Below are 18,449 nucleotides of genomic sequence, written 5' to 3'. Positions count from 1 at the left end.
AAAGATTTTATTTATTTATTTGACAGAGAGAGAGTTAGCGAGAGCCGGAACACAAGCAGGGGGAGTGGGAGAGGGAGAAGCAGGCTTCCCGCGGAGCAGGGAGCCCGATGCGGGGCTCGATCCCAGGACTCCGGGATCATGACCTGAGCCGAAGGCAGACGCTTAACGACTGAGCCACCCAGGCGCCCCTGGACCACATCTTTTTTATCCATTCGTCTGTTGAAGGGCATCTCGGCTCTTTCCACAGTTTGGCTATTGCGGACATTGCTGCTATGAACATTGGGGTGCATATGGCCCTTCTTTTCACTACATCTGTGTCTTTGGGGTAAATACCCAGTAGTGCAATTGCTGGGTCATAGGGTAGCTCTATTTTTAAATTTTTGAGGAACCTCCAACTGTTTTCCAAAGTGGCTGTACCAACTTGCATTCCCACCAACAGTGTAAGAGGGTTCCCCTTTCTCCACAACCTCTCCAACATTTGTTGTTTCTTTCCCTGTCCATTTTGGCCATTCTAACTGGTGTAAGGTGGTATCTCAGTGTGGTTTTGATTTGGATTTCCCTGATGGCTAATGATGATGAACATTTTTTCATGTGTCTGTTAGCCATTTGTATGTCTTCTTCAGAGAAGTGTCTGTTCATCTCTTCTGCCCACTTTTTGACTTGATTATTTGTTTTTTGGGTGTTGAGTTTGAGAAGTTCTTTATAGATTTTGGATACCAGCCCTTTATCTGTAGTGTCATTTGCAAATATCTTCTCCCATTCTGTGGGTTGCCTCTTGGTTTTGTTGACTGTTTCCTTTGCTGTGCAGAAGCTTTTTATGTTGATGAAGTCCCAAAAGTTCATTTTTGCTTTTGTTTCACTAGCTTTTGGAGATGTATCTTGAAAGAAGTTGCTGTGGCCGATGTCAAAGAGGTTACTGCCTATGTTCTCCTCTAGGATTTTGATGGATTCCTGTCTCACATTGAGGTCTTCCATCCACTTTGAGTTTATCTTTGTGAGTGGTGTTAGAGAATGGTCGAGTTTCATTCTTCTGCATGTGGCTGTCCAATTTTCCCAGCACCATTTATTGAAGAGACTGTCTTTTTTCCATTGCATGTTTTTTCCTGCTTTGCCAAAGATTATTTGACCATAGAGTTGAGGGTCCATATCTATATTCTGTTCCATTGGTCTATATGTCTGTTTTTGTGCCAGTACCATGCTGTCTTGGTGATCACTGATTTGTAATATAGCTTGAAATTGGGCAACGTGATGCCCCCAGCTTTGTTTTTCTTTTTCAACATCTCCTTGGCGATTCGGGGTCTTTTCTGATTCCATACAAATTTTGGGGTTGTTTGTTCCAACACTTTGAAAAATGTCATTGGAATTTTGATCGGGATGGCATTGAAGGTATAGACTGCTCTGGGTAGCATAGACATTTTAACAATGTTTATTCTTCCGATCCATGAGCATGGAATATTTTTCCATCTTTTTGTGTCTTCTTCAATTTCTTTCATGAGTGTTTTGTAGTTCCTAGAGTATAGATCCTTTACCTCTTTGGTTAGGTTTATTCCGAGGTATCTTGTGGTTTTTGGTGCTATTGTAAATGGAATCATTTCTTTAATTTCTCTTTCTACAGTTGCGTTGTTAGTGTATAAGAAAGCAACTGATTTCTGTGCATTGCTTTTGTATCCTGCCACATTACTGAATTGCTGGATGAGTTCCAGTAATTTGGGGGTGGAGTCTTTTGGGTTTTCCACATAAAGTATCATGTCGTCTGCGAAAAGAGAGAGTTTGACTTCTTCTTTGCCAATTTGAATACCTTTTATTTCTTTTTGTTGTCTGATTGCTGTTGCTAGGACTTCTAGTACTATGTTGAACAACAGTGGTGAGAGTGGGCACCCTTGACGTGTTCCTGATCTTAAGGGAAAGGCTCTCAGCTTTTTCCCATTGAGGATGATATTCGCTGTGGGTTTTTCATAGATGGATTTTATGAGCTTGAGGAATGTTCCCTCTAACCCTATATTCTGGAGAGTTTTAATCAGGAAAGGATGTTGTATTTTGTCAAATGCTTTTTCTGCATCAACTGAGAGGACCATATGGTTCTTCTCCCTCCTCTTTTAATGTGTTCTATCACATTGATTGATTTGCGAATGTTGAACCACCCTTGCATCCCGGGGATAAATCCCACTTGGTCGTGGTGGATGATCCTTTTAAGGTATTGTTGGATCCTATTAGCTAGGATTTTGTTGAGGATTTTGGAATCCATATTCATCAGGGATATCGGTCTGAAATTCTCCTTTTTGATGGGGTCTTTGCCTGGTTTGGGGATTAAGGTAATGCTGGCCTCATAGAATGAGTTTGGAAGTTTTCCTTCTGTTTCTATTTTTTGAAACAGCTTCAGTAGAATAGGTATTATTTCTTCTTTGAATGTTTGGTAGAATTTCCCAGGGAATCCATCAGGCCCTGGACTTCTGTTTTTTGGGAGGTTTTTGATCACTGCTTCAATCTCGTTACTGGTTATTGGCCTATTCAGGTTGTCAATTTCTTCCTGTTTCAGTCTTGGCAGTTTATAGGTTTCCAGGAAGGCCTCCATTTCATCCAGATTGCTCAGTTTCTTGGCATATAGTTGTTGATAATAATTTGTAATAATTGTTTCTATTTCCTTGGTGTTGGTCATGATCTCTCCCCTTTCATTCATAATTTTATTAATTTGGGTCCTTTCGCTCTTCTTTTGGATAAGTCTGGCCAGTGGTTTATCGATCTTATTAATTCTTTCAAAGAACCAACTTCTAGTTTCATTGATCTGATCTACTGTGTTTCTGGTTTCTAATTCATTGATTTCTGCTCTAATTTTAATTATTTCTCTTCTAATGCGTGGCTTAGGCGTCGTTTGTTGCTTTTTCTCTAGTTCTTTACGGTGTAGAGTTAGTTGGTGAATTCGGGATTTTTCTATTTTTTTGAGTGAGGCTTGGATGGCTATGTATTTCCCCCTTAGGACTGCCTTTGCAGTATCCCATAGGTTTTGGACCGATGTGTTTTCGTTCTCATTGATTTCCATGAATTGTTTAAGTTCTTCTTTGATTTCTTGGTTGACACAAACATTCTTGAGCAGAGTGGTCTTTAGCTTCCAAGTGTTTGAATTTCTGCCAAATTTTTTCTTGTGATTGAGTTCCAGTTTTAGAGCATTGTGGTCTGAGAATATGCAGGAAATAATCTCAATCTTTTGGTATCGGTTGAGACCTGATTTGTGACCCTATATGGTCTATTCTGGAGAAAGTTCCATGTGTGCTCGAGAAGAATGAGTATTCTGTTGTTTTAGGGTGGAATGTTCTGTAAATATCTATGAGGTCCATCTGGTCCAATGTATCATTCAAAGCTCTTGTTTCCTTGTTGATTTTCTGCTTAGATGATCTGTCCATTGCTGAGAGTGGAGTATTGAGGTCTCCTACAATTAACGTATTGTTATCAATATGACTCTTTATTTTGGTTAACAGTTTGCTTATGTAGATGGCTGCTCCCATGTTGGGGGCATAGATATTTACAATTGTTAGATCTTCTTGTTGGATAGACCCTTTAAGAATGATATAGTGTCCTTCTGTGTCTCTTATTACAGACTTTAGTTTAAAATCTAATTTGTCTGATATAACAATTGCTACCTCAGCTTTCTTTTGAGGTCCGCTGGCATGGAAGATGGATCTCCATCCCTTCACTTTCAGTCTGGATGTATCTTTAGGTTCAAAATGAGTCTCTTGTAGACAGCATATGGATGGGTCCTGTCTTTTTATCCAATCTGCAACCCTGTGCCATTTTATGGGAGCATTTAGGCCATACATGTTGAGAGTGATTATTGAAAGATATGAATTAATTGTCATCATGTTGCCTGTGAAGATGTTGTTTTTATAGATTGTCCCTGTAAATTTCTGTTGTAGATCACTCTTGGGGTCTTTCTCCTTTTATAGAACCCCCCTTAATATTTCTTGCAGGGCCGGCTTAGTGGTCACATATTCTTTCAGCTTCTGCCGGTCATGGAAGCTCTGCATCTCTCCATCCATTCTAAATGAAAGCCTTGCCGGATAAAGTATTCTTGGCTGCATGTTCTTCTCATTTAGTACCCTGAATATGTCTTGCCAGGCCTTTCTGGCTTGCCAGGTCTCTGTGGATAGGTCTGACGTTATTCTGATGTTCCTCCCTCTGTACGTAAGGAATCTCTTCCCCCTAACTGCCCTTAAGATGGTTTCCTTTGTTCTAAGATTTGCAAGTTTTACTATTACATGCCGGGGTGTTGGCCTGTTTTCCTTGATCTTAGGAGGGGTCCTCTCTGCCTCTAGGACTCGAATGTTTGTTTCATTCCCCAGATTAGGGAAGTTCTCAGCTACGATTTGCTCAAATACATCTTCTAGCCCTCTCTCTCTCTCCACTCCCTCCGGGATTCCAATGATTCTGACATTGGAACGCCTCATGGTGTCACTTATTTCTCTGATTCTATTTTCATGGATTCTGAGTTGTTTTTCCCTGGCCTCCTCTTTTCCCTTTTTATCTATTATACTGTCTTCCAGATCGCTTATTCTCTCTTCTGTCTCAGTTACCCTAGCTGTTAGATTACCTAGATTGGATTGGATCTCATTGATAGCATTTTCAAGTTCTGCCAATTCACCTTTTACTTCTGCCCTTAGAGACTCTATGTTGCCATTAATTGATTTCTCCATTCTAGCCATTGTCTTCACAATTGCTAGCCTGAATTCCATCTCTGACATCTTGGTTATGTCTGCATCCATTTGTAAATCTGCAGCATAAGTCATAATCTCTGAGTCTTTTCTGTTTTGGGGGCTCCTCCTCCTAGTCATTCTGTTGATGGGTGTTTGAGGGAATGTATAGAGTCCAAATTATTGACCAGAACCCAAGCAAGATGCACCTGTTTTCTTGGGACCTTAGGGTTGCTGGCCTCTTGTTTTCCCAGCCTGTCTTCTGCGGGAGGGGCCTGCCGCGCTGTTACTCAGGCAGCCCTGTTTGGGCGGAGTTGCCCTGCGCCCCTGTGGCGGGGGATGGGCTCAGTGGGAATCAGTCTTTGGGGCTTTTGTTCTCTGGTGCCTTTCCCTGGCGGCTTTCCGTGTCTCTTCCGCGAGTCAGAGCAGAAGAGACCGTTTCCAACCCTCTGCCTCAGAGCAGAGAGACTGCAGTCTGTTCTTCAGTGAGGTCTCCAGGCCACACCGTCTCCGTTTCTGTCCCTGCTGCTATAAACTGCAGCGTCCTGGGTTGTGCGCCCCTCCGCAGAGCTCCCAGTCCTGCCTCCAGGTCAGGGCACGTCTCTGCCCTTTGTGCTTCTAAAACCGCCAGCCGCTCCCAGTTCGCGCACACCTGACTCCGCTGCTTGGGGTTTCCACCCCCGGGGGTTGCAGTTCACTGGTGCGACCCCGGTGCACCGGGTTTCTATCTGGGAGGCTGCAGTTCCCGTGCGCGCGACCGTCGCTCCGGTTTCTGTGTGGGGGGCTGCGGTTCGCGTGCGCGCGACCCCGCCGCTCTGGTTTTCCACCCCGGGGGCTGCCCTAAAGTTCTTTCCTGACACTACCGGTCTGCGAGTCTGTGCCCCGTCCGCAGCGCGCGAGGCTGTCACTCACTGGCGGTGTAGGATCCCCACGGCCAGGCACCCTCCTGCCGCCGTTTATCCTCCGATATCTGCCCGCAGGATCACAGCTCTCTGCTTTGTACCTCAAAACCATCTGCCTGCGATAGTCTGTTTGTAGAGATCCAGATCTTCTTACATCTCAGGCTGGTTTCGTGGGTGCTCAGAGTGGTCTGGTAGTTATCCAGCTCAATTCCGGGGACCAGTTGAAATAGGGTCCCCTACTCCTCCGCCATCTTTCCCCCGATGGAATGCCATCTTTACAGGTAGGACAAGCTGGGGAGTTCCTTCTATTAGTAATGCACTTTTCTGCGCTAGTCACACGGCACAGTCAACTTCAATCATGGGGGGTGGGGCAGAACTCCGTGAGCAGTATAGTGTCGGCTATAGCACCTAAACTGTCTTTGTTTTTAATGAACTAATTTATCCAGAATTTGTGCTGGTTTATAATTGCTTTTGGAAATGAAAAATAATTAGAATAATCATGTCCAGAATAGATAAAATTCAGTTCATATGTAAGTGGATTTCTTCATGTGTTAAATATGCACTTTCTTAGTAGTTAAAATTAGAATATGGGATGTGATTATGCATTAAATAATTCAATGTGTACACTTAAAATAGCTTCTGCCAGGGTCACTATACTATTTTAGTAATCTGGTAGTTGTGTTAGTTAGATGTTAGATGTGTTATTTAGTAGTTAGATGATCCTTATTTCCATCATTCATGCTGATTCCATCTTCCTCTCTCTTAATTTTCTCTGTATTCCACTCTATTACATGGGTTTTAAAAAAATGTGGCTTTTCCCCTCTTATGGGCTTATAAATTAGCTCTAGGGTCAAGATAAGACCACTTTGGGTAATGTAGCAGAAGAGACAGAAGTTTTAACTTGGGTACATTTCTCTTGCAAATGCAAAACCAAAGCCTTGCATTTTCCCTCTGGCCTCACCATCTGTGGTAAAGCTGTATGGAAGGGGGCCAGAAAGTAAAAAAAAGATAGGTGTGGAAACTGTATGAGAACATTTTTTTTTAACCCTAAAGATTGCTCTGTTCTGTTTAAACAAAGCCTTTCTTTTACCAAACATCCTCAGCAATCATTAACATTTTCAGTATTGAACTGAATTGCTGTACAGTATTGGAATTAAAATGTTATTCACTGCAAAGAGTTATTTAGTTTTCCTATAAAATAATAGTGATTTGCCACCTTCTTAAGGAAAGGTGCTTCTTGATCTAAACTATTTTAGGTGTCTTGGGTTTAGGGTTCTTTCCCACCCCTGAGGAAAGCATCCCTAACATGATGATGGGAATCCATGAGACAACACTATCGATTTATAAAAATTAAGTTTGCAACTTTTTATAACTTTTTAAAAAGGGAAAATCAAAGTGAAATACCTTTAAGATATGCTACTTTATTGTATAGATTGTCAGGGATAAAAGCATTGCTTAAAAGGAATAAATTCAGGTGTGTTGGCAAAGGGGCAAATGTTTGTACAAGTGGTAATGGACATAAGATCAAACACTCCAGTAAAACACATGGAGGAAAATGATGGCATTTGGTAATTCCTGTGTTTCTTTATTAAATAGTTATTATTTTATTTTCCTTCAACTTTTTAATGCACTAAAAATAATTAAGGGTTCCCTAAGAAATTTAAGAACAATTATGGAAAACAATGACCCAAAGAAAACTATAAATCACAACAACTAAAGCAACGCATTCGGACTGTTCAATGTAATTATGTATTTTCCTTGGAGAGTAAACTCAGACACGTGACTTGGCAGCTGTGTTCGTTTGTATTGTTTAGTTGCTGCTCTATGGAGACCAGACTCACACCAGCTTAATGGTGAGGGACTTGGCAATTGTTTCCTTGAAAGAGTCATTCTGAAAATTCTTGTACTAAAATAACTTTTTGGTCATTTTATTCAATTAAAAGTTTTTGAGAAAAACATAAATTCTTGTATGAGACAATAAGATGACGAATGTAACTTAATTGCCACTGCATTCTTCACATTTTATCACTGTTTTGGAGTTTTAAGGAATGTTACTAACCTCAGTAGATTTCCCAACAACACTGGGTGGTAGATAGAGTGGGTGAACTCCAATTTCTCTTTTTTAACAATTTTGCTTTAAGATTTACTATGATCGTTTTAGCAGTGAAATGATTCCTTTTAGGTTTTAAAGTTACTTCTGTCACTGTCCTCTGATTTTCCAGCAGGGTGGTGGGCAAACACATTACTGACACCATTTAACAAGAACATTTTATACTTAAGAGAGGGAGGCAATTACTTACGTAGTTATTATTTGTAAACTCTCCTTCCTACCATTTGTCCTTTATCTCTTCGGTAATGATTTTGTTTCTGTTGAGAGCAAGGAACAGAGAAACCATTGTGCCTCATTTGTCATTTCTACCTTTTTGTGAGTGAGCTGATAAAATCCTTTCTTGTATTTTTTACAAATGAGAGAAGAACATAAGAGATGTCATGGGCAGAGTCTGGTAGAGAAAGCAAAAGGAACCCAGAGAGAAAGGAGGATGGAGAAGGGCTGTATTAAAATGTCACCTACTTCCTAACCTTGCTGAGAAATGATTTTTTGTGTTTATGGCCAGCTTTGCAGAAATAATGAGAAAGTCAGTAGGAAGCATTTTTGGATCCAACCTAGGCGCGCCCCCTTCATTTTCCTGCATTGATTTAAAGTCCCTTTAAATCACTTCTGGTGCAGTGTTGATCTAACTTCTTTCCAAACCAGTAAAATGTGTTTCTCAAACACTCCAGTGACTTGCTTTTTGATTCCCTTCAGCTACACAATGATTGAATCATTTCTAAGTCAGTGACTTTCAATTTTCAGGAAAATGGATCTCTTTAGTAGTCTACACAAAGATTGTAAGAGCCTGGTTTGAATAAATGTTACAAGTTGCTAAGCATATGGATGCAGACTGGATGGCACATTTATAATTCAGTTGCTAACCAAATATTTGCTTTTCTTAAAGGAAGTGTTAGCATGGAACATTTCTTCCCGGATTGAGCTTAGGCATTATTATTACTATTTTTTTTTTTTAACCGTTAAAAGATGTTTATGTGGTAAACAGCATCACCACCTGTCACCTGCCACTTAAGTCCTCAAGCAAACATTTCCCAGTCACACCATTAGAGCAGGTGAAGCCCAGGATGTGATGGGGAAAATATCCTGGACATTATTCTGTTGCTATCATTAGCTACCATGAGGAAGCAGCATGAGACCCTGGGAAGTGACTGCAACATTAACCAGACTTTCCAGATGCTCTTGAGTATTCTTACTCCTGTGCTAGAAGGAAAAGAGCCCCTTGGAGCCGGGCCACTTTCTGCAGCTTTGGCAGCTGCTGGTGGCTGAGCCTAAGGGGGGGGGGGGGGGGATGAAGTTGGGACTGATTCTAGTTCCAGAAGCTATATGGGAAACACGTTTCCTTTCATGGAGCTTAAAGTAATTCTGTGAGGAAAAAAGTTTCTAATTTTACTTTACTTGATTCTAATAATTGTAGAATTAGATAATTATGGAATTGGAAGATTTTTTAGACATCCAACTCTCTAGTTTTATAGTGAGAAAATTAAGATCTAGAGAGGGTAAGGAATTGCCAGACTGTGGAGCCAAGTTTGTGTAGGGGCTGATCATTTTTCTCTGTTGATTTTTGAATAGTTTTACTAAATTAGAGGCTTGATTTGGCAAATATAGGAATTTCGGTTCTATGTTCTGTTCTGTTCTATTATCACATTATGTTTTATGCTATGTTGAGTGTTCCATTGTTGAACACAAATGAAATATTTCTAGGGCTATTTTCACAGTCTAGAGACCACAAAGCTGTTTGTTTTATACCTCCCTTTCCAACAATGGGGCTACTTTCTTCTTTTCCTTTTCCAAACAAATTCCTCATGGCTCTAAACATTAAGCTAAGCTTAAACAGGAAGCGGAGTGTTTCTTATGGTCCCTAAAAATGTGATTCTCCCCAGCTCTGTCCATATGTGTCCCAGAGTGCCCATTTCAGTCTTTCTGAGACTGTCCCCTGCTAGACTCTCATGCAAGTGGCAGATTGAATGCTGGTGTGACTGTCCCAGTTCCTGGGGCTGCATCGAATACCCCGAGCCTCTGGTTTTCTATTAGACCTCCAGGAATGACCTCATATCTTATGGCTTGGGTGTTTATTTCTGCTTGATTTTCCTGTTCTGTCAATTCTCTCAGGCTCCTTAACACTCAACCTGCTCGTTCCTGTTCCTGTATACGGAGAAAGCAAATGTGTCCTTCCTTTGTTGTCTTGTCCGTGCCTCCATCTCTGTGAAAGTCATACTTTAAAATGCTTCACCATGATAGAGTCTTTTATGCCTTTGCAATGAAACTATTCAATTTCATGTTTTCCATTATCTTATTAATATTAACAAAACTACAATGATGAGAACTGCTAAAACAATCTCATTTGCTTAGTATATAGACCCAGTGGTTTTTTTTTTTGCCTTAATAAAATTTAATTACTGGTTAAATTGCTGATATTGCCTTTATTTATATACCTGTCTGTACAAATGACAGCCCGTTGGGGCACCTGGGTGGCTCAGTTGGTTAAGCGTCTGCCTTCAACTCAGGTCATAATCTCGGAGTCCTGGGATCAAGTCCCGCATCAGGCTCCTTGCTCAGTCAGCTGCTCCCTCTCCCTGACACCCGCTCATGTGCTCTCTCTCTCTCTCTCAAATAAATATATAAAATCTTTAAAAAAAAAACAAATGACAGCTCATTAAAGACCGTTCAAATGTATAGTCAGATACCTTTAGAGCAATTTTTCTTTTATCCTAAAATCATAGTGAAGTGTACTCTTCTGAGAGCTATTTGTTAGACAGCAATATAGAATAATAACTCTCTTTTTCTCCTTGGCACTGTGAGAAAAAGTATTTTTAACCAAAGGTTTTGAACTCTTTTATTAAATCTTTCTCAGAAGTAGTTGTATACAAATCCATGAAAGCTAAAGCTCTGTTTTAATTCAAACCTTTAAAAAGAAAAAAAATGACAGTCCCCTTCCCTAAGCCTCTTCCTCTAGGTCCTTGGTCCTGAAGAGAACAAATCAGAACAGTTTAAGAATCACAATTTTTGTGGTGATGAGCCCTGAGTGTTAGATGCAACTAATGAATCATTGAACACTACATCAAAAGCTTATGATGTTGTCTGAACATAAGAAAAAAAAAGAATCACAATTTTAAACCGCTAAAATATTCACCTGGGCAGCTTCAAAATTGGGAGTATGTTATATTCCAAAAGAATGTAAATTAATAGTTTTAAACCCAGAATTTAAGATGTTTCTGGTTGGAAAGAAAATTGGTGTGGTTATTTTTGGAGAGGGGAAGAATTTGGCAGTATAAATTAATATTATTTTTCTCTAATAAGATTCAGTAATTCCACTCCTAGAATTTATCCCTCAGAAATAAATGATCAGAAAAATGTCCAAAATGTGTGTGTAAGTATGTTAATTACAATGTTGCATGTAATAGTGAAATATTGAGAACAATTTAAATGTTAGACAATGAGGCAGTGTTCAGTAAATCATGATGCATTTAATGGGTTGGAATACTAAAAAGTTTTAAAAAATATAGTTATATCTTGTTTATTTGTGTTTGGCATAGAAACATGTCAATAATAAGTAACAATATTAAAGACAGTATGTATACTTTATAATCCCATTTTGGAACATGTGTTTGTGTGTGTGTGTACAAATATAAAATCTGGACAAATGTTCACCAGAATATTAAGTGGTAGAATTAGAGATGATTTCGTAGTTATTTTGTTAGCTGTGTGCATTTCTTATTTTAAAATAATGAAGGTGTTGCTTTCTTTTTTTTTTTTAAGATTTAATTGTTTATTTTAGAAAGACAGTGTGCCCACACGTGTGCAGTGATGAGGTGGGATGGGGGATGAGCAGAGGGAGAGAATCTCAAGCAGACTCCCCACTGAACCCAGAGCTTGTCGTGGGGCTCAGTCCCATGACCCATGAGATCATGACCTGAACTGAAATCAAGAGTCAGAAGCTTAACCCACTGAGCCACCCAGGTTTTTTTGGTATTTTTATTAATCAGAGATTGTTATATTACCAGTTTCCATAGTCAATTATTTCACACAGACAGTAGAGAAAGTGTTAATGGTAGAGCTTCCTTCTTCCAGAGTGTACACTTCCTCTCCTTTGCATTCTGAAATTAAACCTTGAATCTTTTGAGCTTTTAATCATGTGTGCAATATAAGGCTATAGGATTGTTGAGGCTACAAGGGACTGAGTGGGTTCTGTTTGGTAACAGCCACTGCAGTGTACAGGGGACACTTTGGCAGGTGCTCACGAGGGCTGGAAGCCTCCAGTGATGAGGACAAAGTCACTCAAAAGTCATATGTTCATAAGATAAAGGTTGCTTGTATAAAACATCACCACAAAGTGGTATCAACCCTAAATTAAAGTAGAAGCTATTCATCTGGGCTCCTAACTCTCTCCTCTCTTCTTACATGAAGCCAGCAAAAGGCTGTGTTTTGAAGCACAGAAATATAGTTCTAACTGGCTTCAAAGATGAAACTCTCCTTAGTCAGCCCGAGGCATTACCATAGTCCAGATGTATAGTTTATATCTTCCAACCAACGTCTGTGAGAATTATTTCCCTCCATAAGTATCAGATTATATTTTGCCAAGTTAACTCTTCCTGGCTGCACTTTGAGCCTCTAAGGATTCCTTAGTGCTATCGTGCAACTAGTGAGAGGTAAAACTACCAGAATCAGAGGTGAGTGATTAGCTAAGGAATGGAACCAACAGATCAAATTCTCACCCAGTCTTTTAGCTAAAGGACTCAGTGTCATCCTTAAATGAGATGACAGTGTTTTGTGTTTTGCTTAGAGAAATGTATCTAATATATATGTTTATATCTACATCTTGTTTATATCCATATAAATTATGTACATACACATGTGTGCATATACGCACATGTGACAAAATTCTCTCAGTAAAGCCAAATAAGGAAGTTCAACTATGTCTGACTCTACACGACCACAAACATCTTGATCAAAAAAAGGTCAGCAGTGGTTAATTCAGTAGCTTCTGTGGACACAAATTATCCTGTAGTAAATGTAATCAGGGAGATAAATACGAAATAATGAGGCTATCAAAAGACTTCAAGTGGAGCACTGAGTGTTATACACAAAACAATGAATCAGGAACACTACATCAAAAACTAATGATGTAATGTATGGTGATTAACATAACATAAGAAAATTAAAAAAAAGAAAAAAGACTTAAAGAGAAGATAAAAGTTCAACATGGAGTTTGGTCCTTGAGGAAAGAACTGAGGTAGATAAGAGTCTTTCTGAAGAAAACAGTAAATGTGCCTCATTGAAGAGCAGAGGCAAGCAATTACAAGTAAAGAAACAGTGGAATAAAAGTAAAGACAAAATGGCTGTAATATGAGGGAAATGATAGGAAGTTAGGTGAGGCTAGAACTCAGAGTTTCAAGAGGGAGAGTGAGTTTGGTTGGACACAGTGGTGACTTGTAAGAACAGTTCTTCGTTTTATGGGAATTGCAGGGTATTAATTATCCTTGGCTGCTAGCTAATAAAATCCAGTAGCTCTTTCCAGTCATTGTGACAACCAAAAATGCCCTACAAGTTTCCAAATACCCTCAATGGAAGATTTATCATCCTGCATTAAGAACCACTGGGCAAGATAATGAGAACTCCTGAATGCCAGAATGAAATGCCAGGATACTGTCAGATTTTTATGTGTGAAATAGTTTTGTTTTTATTTTCCTATTTCCCTCATGTAGACATGCTGTAAAACTATACTCTTCTCCATGGTGTTTGTAGCACATACACATCTATTATTATTTGTGGCTTAATCCAGTTCAGAGTTAATTTTGATTCCTTGGGCATCTATTACATGCTACCTTAATCTCACTTTATTGTTGTTTATAATTATCTTTATTTATGGCAGGTTTGGGTGAAACTTAGGGGCACTCAGGGGTTTATCAAACATCTGGAACAATTTTTCAAAAATTTTGGATTTACTAAAACCCAAACATTCTGCCAAGCAACTCTTCTCACCCTCTTTCTCCAAACTTTAAAAACACATATATTTTAGAGAACATTGATTCCATGTGTTTTTAATTCATTTTATTTCATATCACCAAAATTTTAAAAAGTGAATTGGTGTCCAGGATGCTCATTGAGACTTTAAAATAAATAAAGTTTTTAACAACTTAAAAAATGTCACAGGAATATATTGAAACAGCAAAAAGATAAAATTTTGATGGAGACTGATTGGGAATGAAATTTAGCAAAATTATTTTCCACACTAATTTATAGTGTTCCATCCAATTTCCAATACACAATCCAGAGAAAATAAATTAGGTTACGTAATATAAAAAAACACTGTATCAGATTTTCTACATTAAGACATATATCATCATGGAGAAAATATTAAGAAACCAACTTGAATAAAATGGTCTATTCTTAATATTGGGGATTTTTTTTTACCATATTGGTAACATTACCGTATTGGTAATAATGATGTAAGAAACTCTTAGGGCAAACTGGAAAATGTGAGAAGCAATAAGAATAATTGTAATTTGAGAAAGACAATGAATTTAGTCATGAGTTAGCTTAACGTTGTGATATGTTAGTTATTCCTATAATTTGAGAAATTGGAGATTAGCTTGCTGATGTTCATTGATGATAAATGTATAATACACACACACACACACACACACACACACACAGAGCTATATATCCCTTCATATATTAATGTAAAGTCCACTGTAGCACTTAGGCTGAGGCAAATGAATTGAGTGATACAGAATGGTTAAAAGCCTCATTTAAAATCTGTGTATTTAAGTAATTGAAGAGATCTTCAGGAAGAGATGACCTTTGAGGGTTTGAGAATAAGAAGTTTGAAGTTATACTGAAGAGTAGAGATGTAGATTATTTAACAAACTTGGTGAAAATGTTAAATATCATTAGTATGGGAATGCAAATTTAAATGATACCAATTTTCACTTCCCATCAGAAAAGATGTTTAAACTAAGAATGTCCCATGATCTTCCATATCCTTCTTCAATAGTATTCAATGTGTCCAGTGGGAACGTTCATGGATTGCTGATAGAAAAGTAAAATATATTTGAAGATGCATATCAAGAGTCTAACAATGTTCTATCATTTCCATCGGTAAAAGCTGACCCAGGAGAACAGAATTAGGACAAGTTTTGATGCCCTTCATCTTAGAGGTGAGTAGTGATGGAGAGCTGGACTCCAAAGGAAACAGGAGGTTCCCCCCAGTGGGTAAGGCTGATTAAGAGCAGCCATGTTGTCTCCTGAGGGAAACATGGGAAACAGGAAGCAGCAAAGTTGTCTGGAGCCCAGAGCTTGGGCTCACTCTTTCAGCTCTAGCCCTCCCGATAATGGGAGTACAGAGCCCTATATCAAGCTCAAGGAAACGCTATGCCTTGTGGGGCTAGGCCTCCAGTGCTTTAGCTCTGTTAAAATTCTGCACTACAATTAGGTTGGATTATAGGAGATTGTCATTTTTTGTAGGTCACAAATGGTTGGATATTGGCAATTTTATAAGGTTCAATCTAATAGTTCCCAGGACACAGTGGTTCTAAGAAGGGTAGGTCAAGATAGCTTTGGGTTTGTACCTTGCATGTTAGTTTGGGTCTCTCAAGAAGCAGAAGTCAAAATGCAATTAAACACATAGGATTTTATTAGGGAGAAATGCCTATATGAAAGGAGAGAAATGGGAGGGTCCTCAGAATTTGATGCTAGTCTGATCCCAAGTGAAGGGAAGAGGGAGAAAAGGTTGGGTACAAACCTCGTAGATTGCCATATGGTGTAAGGAAGGTTTGGCAAAGCTTTAGGGGAGTTCTTGAACCAAAATCAGCCAAAAAAGGAGTTCTGTGTCTTCCAGAAACAGGTCATTGGCAGGGAGCAGCCAGTGGGAGGTGTGACCTTGGCACAAATGCAGGGATGGGTTTCAGAATGGGCCGTTGGGGCCTCAGTTGATTGTACTCCTGCAGGTGGAAGTCCACCAGGTGCATCTTCATGGCCACCACACCATAAGACTCAGGAAGTACAGATGACACCCTGATTTGGCCTTGGCCTTGCTCACTGTCCCTTCCCTTTCTACCCTTGTCTTAACCCTATTCCAGGAGTCTTCTTCATCACTGCTCCTGAGGCCACGCAAATCTACTCTGACTTTTATGGAAGGAAGCTGGGAGCAGGGAAGGGGTCTCTGGTCCTTTCTATTCTAGAAAGTCATTGGCTCCTTTTTCAAATTGGCCCACCCTTTCCTAGAGCTCTGCATAGCAAAGGAGGGACTGCTTTAAGAAGTAAAAGTCCCCTATTTCTTATTTTCAAGGGTGACGTTCAATGTGACAAAGATCTGCAAAACTAATAGAGGTCACATTCTTTGCATGATCTTTTGAATGCCTGCACAGAGTATCTAGCCCTTTATTTCCTTCATGAAGGGAAATGCTCTGATAGGGCTCCTAGTTACAAAGCTAACAGCCTATTATAAGAAATCCTACAACAATAATAAAATTAACACATACCAAATGTGCAAATAAAACCTTATATTATAAAATACCCTTTATAGGAATGAGATCTTGCCATTTGCAACAACATGGATGGAACTGGAGGGTGTTATGCTGAGCGAAATAAGTCAATCAGACAAAGACATGTATCATATGACCTCACTGATATGAGGAATTCTTAATCTCAGAAAACAAACTGAGGGTTGCTGGAGTGGGGGGTGGGGTGGGAGGGATGGGGTGGCTGGGTGATAGACATTGGGGAGGGTATGTGCTATGGTGAGCGCTGTGAATTGTGCAAGACTGTTGAATCACAGATCTGTACCTCTGAAACAAATAATGCAATATATGTTAAGAAAAAAAAAAAAGAAGATAGCAGGAGGGGAAGAATGAAGGGGGGGAAATCGGAGGGGGAGACGAACCATGAGAGATGATGGACCCTGAAAAACAAACTGAGGGTTCTAGAGGGGAGGGGGGTGGGAGGTTGGGTTAGCCTGGTGATGGGTATTAAAGAGGGCACTTTCTGCATGGAGCACTGGGTGTTATGCACAAACAATGAATCATGGAACACTACATCAAAAACTAATGATGTAATGCATGGTGATTAACATAACAATAAAAATTTAAAAAATACCCTTTATAAGTAGCATTTAGTTTTCATTATTGAGATATGAAATTTGATAGCAAAATTCATAAACAGTGTATACATGTGCTAGAGTGTAAGAAATACAAGAAGATTCACTTTAGAGCTGAGTTTTTACTGAGAAAGGTAAAATGGAAATTGAACAATTATTGATTGTTTCAACTTAAACAGAAGCTTATTTCAACTCTGCCTTCATTTTTTTGCTAAGGGCAAAAAGTGTGTGTGGATTGAGAGAAAAGAAGTTAACTGAGTTATCTGGGTAATTACTCTCCCTACTATAGACCAGATCTTTTAGGGGGACTTTTAATCATGATCTTAAAAAGCATATGTAAATTAAACTTAAGTAAAAAAAAAAAAAGAGAGTAAAGCCCTCAAAATACGTGTTGAAAGGAAGGGTGAAAACAGAACTTGAATACTTTTTCTTGAGGAGGAGACTCAAACTATCCACATAAAGCATCCAGGAGATCTGGCAAACATGCCCTTGCACGTTCCTTACACAAGACGCAGTTCTTCCATTCACTCATGGACTCATGTCTGTTGGCCACCCAAGCTCCCTGAAGACAGCTTATAGCACTGGATTGCATCAGCAAGGCATGATGGATGATCGGGGACATCACCAGGGAAGGAGTACTCTGCCTTTGGCTTGGTTTAGAGTCAGATGTGAAGGAAAGAAGAGCAGTAAATTTGGAAACTATGCTGGAAGACACTAAAATTTATTTTTAATCTCTGTAAGTTCCAAAGAAGGAATAAAACCTGCAAATATGATGATGAGATGATTGCACTAATTTGTAAGGTAATTTATCAGAGACAGGGAACTGGGAGTTCAGCTCTGCAGGCATGGGAGGCACCTAGGAAGGACTGCATTTTTAACTTCCTCATTTGGGAGTTCTTAAATAGACCTCAAACTCTGATTTTACAAGTACAACTGGACAAAGAAAGTACAGTCTTCTTTATCCTCTGTTTGTGATCCCTTTAGATTTTGATGTGATGTTGGAACAAAACCTCTTTAAGTAGGAGGTTAAACAGAAATGAAAATGACTTAACACACAGCAAATAAATTTAATTAAGAATGCTAAAATCCAACAGAATCACAGAGACTTAAGTCAACACGTTTTGAAAGGATGTGCCACTTTTTTCTTTTTCTCCCCCCCCCTTTTTTTTTGTGCCTATGCCACCCATTAATAAAGCTGCATTTGGAGCTAGGAGCTGTGAAGAAAGAGATTTTTGCAAAGATGATTGTGGGATTTTTTTGATTCTAGTGTTATCCTGTCACTGAGTTTGTGCTTATGTCTACTGGCATTGCTGACTGCATTTTTGTGACAATGCCTGCTTGTTTGTTTTTTTTTTAAGATTTTATTTATTTATTTGATAGAGATAGAGAGAGGGAGAGCACAGGCAGGTGGAGTGGCAGGCAGAGGGAGAGGGAGAAGAAGGCTCCCCGCTGAGGAAGGAGCCCGATGTGGGGCTCGATCCCAGGACCCCAGTATAATGACCTGAGCCGAAGGAGCCGCCTAACTGAGCCACCCAGGCTCCGCATTGCCTGCTTATTTTTAAAGAATTTTCAGTAGACGGTGTAAAGACCATATAATACTCCAATGATGCTATGCTCTTGTCCAAGGTGAATAGGATCCTGAACTAGCAATTAAATTTGTG

The sequence above is a fragment of the Phoca vitulina genome, unplaced genomic scaffold (assembly GCF_004348235.1).
Source record: "Phoca vitulina isolate PV1807 unplaced genomic scaffold, GSC_HSeal_1.0 scaffold11, whole genome shotgun sequence".
NCBI lineage: Eukaryota > Metazoa > Chordata > Mammalia > Carnivora > Phocidae > Phoca > Phoca vitulina.
The sequence above is the reverse complement of the archived record's forward strand: the minus strand, read 5'-3'. Positions refer to the sequence as shown.